The 5,526-nt window shown below is 39.0% G+C and overlaps 1 long non-coding RNA gene across 1 annotated transcript; it reads right to left on the minus strand.

The window, feature by feature from the left end:
• Positions 1-327: 327 nt before the first annotated feature.
• LOC122968793 lies at positions 328-4,684 on the minus strand. Its single transcript, XR_006398891.1, has 3 exons — positions 4,563-4,684; positions 765-1,140; positions 328-371 (listed from the first exon to the last, which is right to left on the minus strand). It is a non-coding gene; the product is annotated as an uncharacterized LOC122968793 (long non-coding RNA).
• Positions 4,685-5,526: the final 842 nt, after the last annotated feature.

Below are 5,526 nucleotides of genomic sequence, written 5' to 3' on the forward strand. Positions count from 1 at the left end.
ACCAGATCCACATGTACCAGCTTGACTGTTTATATTTCATCAGCTTTCGATGTTATTTCCACTCTCCCTCTCTCCCATTCACGTTTCACTCTGATGCACTCCTCAAGTCTTATCAAGTTTATGATTGCATGTACCAAAGGATCAGCCTTATGCACGTGGAATTTCCAGATTTCCAAATTCTATGGTTTGACAAAGGAAAAATGTTAAAAGAATTTCTTCTCATTGACCTTTAAATAATGGAGACTGGATCTGAAGTATCAAAGTTTAAGTTGAATTTATTTTCTTGTACAAGGAGCGTTTCACAGTGCAACACACAAACAGGGTTACATAGAAAAGGCTCGTCTCAGAACATTCACAATTGATTTATATACCTTACAAATGGGCGTCTCATCTTTCTCCTAATGTTTACAGACATATTCCACAGATAACGTCATGACAAACTCACACCAAATTTAGCAATGATAAACTGAAATTTATTAGAGTAAGTAACACAAGTAAATGCAATGAAGTGTGAAGATCAGTGTCAGTGATGTTTGATGGCACGGTAGGCTTAACTGTAGGCTGTCGGCACGTTTTATATGCACTATTGCAGATTTTCATTGCTGTAACTACTCATGCAGCCTCCTAGAATCTGAGTGGCTGGTGCTGTATCACAGAAGCAGTAGGCCTTTCAGCATTAAGGAGAAAAGCAGAATATGGTCATCAGGTCAAGATAGTATTTTTATTATGTTTATGAAAAACATAAATGAATGTAGAGTATTTACCTTACAAATGGGCGTCTCATCTTTCTCCTAATGTTTACAGACATATTCCACAGATAACGTCATGACAAACTCACACCAAATTTAGCAATGATAAGCTGAAATTTATTAGAGTAAGTAACACAAGTAAATGCAATGAAGTGTGAAGATCAGTGTGAGTGATGTTTGAAAGTGTATGAATGTGATGACTAATGTGAGGGGCATGTTGTCAGTGTAAGACAAAACCAAAAGAGTAACGCAAAAACAAACAAGGCTTGGTAACTGGGGAAGAGGTCACTGGGACGGAACCAGAGTAAGCATGCTTAAGTAAGCTCTGGGAAACTGGCCAGGTGTTCCCAGTTAGTACTCAGTGGCACCTCAGCTCCACCCATCCATGGACCTGCAACACACAAACACACACCATAGGATCAAAGGAAGAGACACTGGAGCCGTTACGCTGTAGTATTATCATCATCATCATCATCATCATCATCATCTAACCTCCAATGATTACTGACTTAATCACATTTAATTTAAAAGAAATTAATGAGCAAATTTTGTGTACATTCTTATGACTGTGCCAGTATAATACTATATTAGTCTGTGTGTGTCTGCCTGTTTTTTCTTGCTCTCTCATTGGGAGTTCTCACTTACAATTTTTATGAAAGTTGGTAGATTCAGATCAAGCCAATAAATACACATACACATCTTTTTAGAATCATTCTAGCGCTGCTATCAGTCCACATTTCAAGTTTCAAATTTGGCCAGTTACATTAACTCCAAATTTATTTTTCACTGACTTTGGTCATAATTATTGTAATTTATAGTATGTTTATGCAGCTGTTTGATTTTTGTCACATTTGTCCTTTCTCCTACAAAGTTGATGCACTTTTGCTTACCCCAAGCCCCCAAAACACTGGATCCTACATTTCTCATAATGCAACTCTATCATCTTTCATTACATCCTCCCTGTCTGTTAAATGCTTATTCAATCCAATTCAATTTTATTAATATAGCGCCAAATCACAACAAAAGTCATCTCAGGGCACTTTTCACATGGAGCAGGTCTAGACAATATTCTTTTATTTACACAGAGAGAGAGACCCAACAATTTCCCCATGAGCAAGCACTTGGCAACGGTAAGGACAAACTCCCCTCAAAGTCCATAATCACAGTTTGGAATGTTTTTGTTACAAGGATGGATTCAAACTGTTAACTTCACTGTAGAAAACTTGTGGTAGCTGGGTTTTAAAGACTGTAGGAACCACCAGTAAGCCTGCATTCTGGGAGCGCAGTGTTCTAGTGGGATAATACGATATTATGAGCTCTTCAAGATATGATGGTGCCTGACCATTAAGGGCTTTGTAAGTTAGGAGAAGGATTTTAAATTCTATTCTAGATTTTACAGGAAGCCAATGTAGTGAAGCTAAAATGGGAGAAATGTGATCTCTTTTTCTAGTTTTAGTCAGTACACGTGCAGCTGCATTCTGGACCAGCTGGAGAGTCTTTAGAGACTCGTTAGGGCAGCCTGATAATAAGGAATTGCAATAATCCAGCCTAGAAGTAACAAATGCGTGAACTAGTTTTTCTGCATCTTTTAGGGACAGGATGTGCCTGATTTTTGTGATATTACGCAAGTGAAAAAAGGCAGTCCTTGAAATTTGATTTATGTGGGAGTTAAAGGACATATCCTGATCAAAGATAACTCCCAGATTCCTTACGGTGGTGTTGGAGGCCAGGGTAATGCCATCTAGAGTAGCTATATCATTAGATAATGTGGTTCTAAGGTGTTTAGGGCCAAGCACAATAACTTCAGTTTTATCTGAATTTAGTAGTAGAAAATTGCAGGTCATCCAGGTCTTTATGTCGTTAAGGCATGCTTGGAGTTTGTTTAACTGATTGGGTTCATCTGGCTTCACTGATAAATATAATTGGGTGTCATCTGCGTAACAATGAACATTTATGGAGTGTTTCCTAATAATATTACCTAAAGGAAGCATATATAAGGTGAATAGAATTGGTCCAAGTACAGAACCTTGTGGAACTCTGTGTCTAACCCTTGCCTTCACGGAGGATTCATCATTAACATGTATAAACTGAAATCGGTCTGATAAATAGGACTTAAACCAGCTTAATGCAGTTCCTTTAATGCCAATTAAATGTTCCAGTCTCTGCAAAAGGATTCAATGGTCGATTGCGTCGAATGCGGCACTAAGATCTAACAGGACAAGTATAGAGACAAATCCTTTGTCCAATGCAGTTAGGAGGTCATTTGTGACTTTCACCAGTGCTGTCTCTGTGCTATGATGCGCTCTAAATCCTGACTGAAAATCCTCAAATAAACTATTGTTATGTAGAAAGTCACATAACTGATTAGAGACTGCTTTCTCAAGGATCTTGGATAGAAATGGAAGGTTAGATATAGGTCTATAATTGGCTAAAACACCTGAATCAAGAGTAGGCTTCTTAAGAAGAGGTTTAATTACAGCTACTTTAAAGGACTGTGGTACATAGCCTGTTACTAAAGACAGATTGATCATATCTAGTAAAGAAGTGCTAACTAAGGGTAAGGCTTCCTTAAGCAACCTAGTTGGGATGGGATCTAAGAGACAGGTTGATGGTTTAGCTGAACAAATCATTGAAGTTAGTTCAGACAAGTCTACTGGAGAAACAGTCCAAATATATGTCAGGATTTACAGCTGTTTCTAAGGTTCCTGTGTTTGGGGAGAGAACGGTGCCTGTTGAGGGCAGGGGGTGGTTAATTTTGTCTCTAATAGTTAGAATTTTATCATTAAAGAAGCTCATAAAGTCGTTACTACTGAGAACTATAGGAATACATGAATCAATACAGTTATGACTCTTTGTCAGCCTGGCCAAAGTGCTGAAAAGGAACCTAGGGCTGTTTTTATTTGCTTCTATTAATGCTGAGTAATAGGCGGCTCTGGCATTACAGAGGGCCTTCCTATATGTTTTAAGACTATCTTGCCAGACTAAGCGAGATTCTTCTACTTTGGTGGAACGCCAAATCCTTTCCAATTTTCGATGTTTGTTTTAATTTGCAGGTTTGGGAGTTATACCAAGGAGCTAACCTCTTATGTTTTATTATCTTCCTTTTTAAGGTGGCGATGGAGTCAAGTGTTTTTCTTAATGAGCCTGCAGCACTATCAACACAATTATCAATTTGGGAGGGACTAAAGTTAACATAAGAGTCCTCTGTAGTATTGAGACATGGCAGTGAATTCAGTACTGATGGAATTGCTTCCTTAAATTTATCTACAACACTATCAGATAGACATCTAGTGAGGACATTTTTGTCTAATGGTGTATAATCCAGTAATAGGAATTCAAAAGTTATCAAAAAATGATCTGATAGAATAGGATTTTGTGGAAAAATTATTAAATGTTCAATTTCAATCCCATAAGTCAGAGCAAGGTCTAGGGTGTGGTTAAGACGGTGAGTGGGATTATTTACACACTGAGAGAAGCCAATTGAGTCTAATAATGAGATAAATGCAGTACTGAGACTGTCATTATCGACGTCCACATGAATATTAAAATCACCTACTATAATTACTTTATCTATTTAAGGACTAAATACGACAAAAACTCTGAGAATTCATATAGGAATTCAGAGTACGAAAAATGTTACATTTCAGAAAAATATAAGCACACATCTGCTGAATGAGCTGCACGGATTGACAGTTGAATGGTTTTTATAGCACAAAGTATGCAGCAGTTGAAAAGGGCTAAAAAACCTACGGAGTGTGGAATAATAAAAAGAAGAAAGAGTGCGAAGAACTACAACAAATTTCCTTAACTTACTCAAATAATGCATCTTATGCACAGTCAACTGGAGAAGATGGCTAATATCACACACAGGTCAGCATGCTGCTGCAGACAAAGGGAGAGAATGAGAAAGGCCTGAGCCAGACCTCTTATCAGTTCAGGTGTGGCCCGTTAGGTTGAGACTAAGTCCCTCCCACCTAGGTCTGCGCAAGAAAGAGGATTTTCTACATTCACACATGCTGAAATAATAGAAAAATATGAGGAATGGTTAAGTTTGATGTATGGAATGGTTGTCAGGAGTCCTGGGACAATAGACCTTTCTCACAGTGGACATTCTGACTTTGTAAAACTGTTTGCCAGACTGTGGATTACTTTACTAAGGTCAGGCTCTGCCCAGTAGCGGACCATGGGGTCTTGCACTACACACACACACACATACGCCACACTGCCTGATATGGTGTGAATACAGGCTAACACAACAGTGTCAGCTACTTGTCCCACCGTGCCGGCTGTCCCATTTACACACACAGTCGATTCGGCTCTGTAACTACCTCCATAGCCGGTTTATTGGTGGAGCAACTCTGCCCCCCCACTCCATGTCCGTACCTTTATACAGAACAGCGAGGCAGATTACAGGCGCAGTATTCCCACCTAGAACGGGCTATGTAAAAGGAGCTAAAGTGCACTCATCACCAACAACTAAAATTGAAACAATATGCAAACTACGTCATTAAAAATAGGTCCATTACAAAATTGCCGTCCAACACTGCTAGTAGGCCCTAGGGATTTCCCAGTCACCACAAATCAAATTTTGATTGGTTAATTTTATTGTCACTCTATGTTTGTGCCAAATATGCTTTCTGTGAGGGAAACCTGCAACCAAGGACGCAGCAGGCCCTGGGAGATAGCCATATGGAGAAACACAGGCAGCGGCAGACACATCCAGTCCCAGCTCCAAATAGTGGGTTTATGGTTATGACAGTAACTGAAATCGAAACAA

Source organism: Thunnus albacares, chromosome 18, assembly GCF_914725855.1.
Source record: "Thunnus albacares chromosome 18, fThuAlb1.1, whole genome shotgun sequence".
Lineage (NCBI taxonomy): Eukaryota > Metazoa > Chordata > Actinopteri > Scombriformes > Scombridae > Thunnus > Thunnus albacares.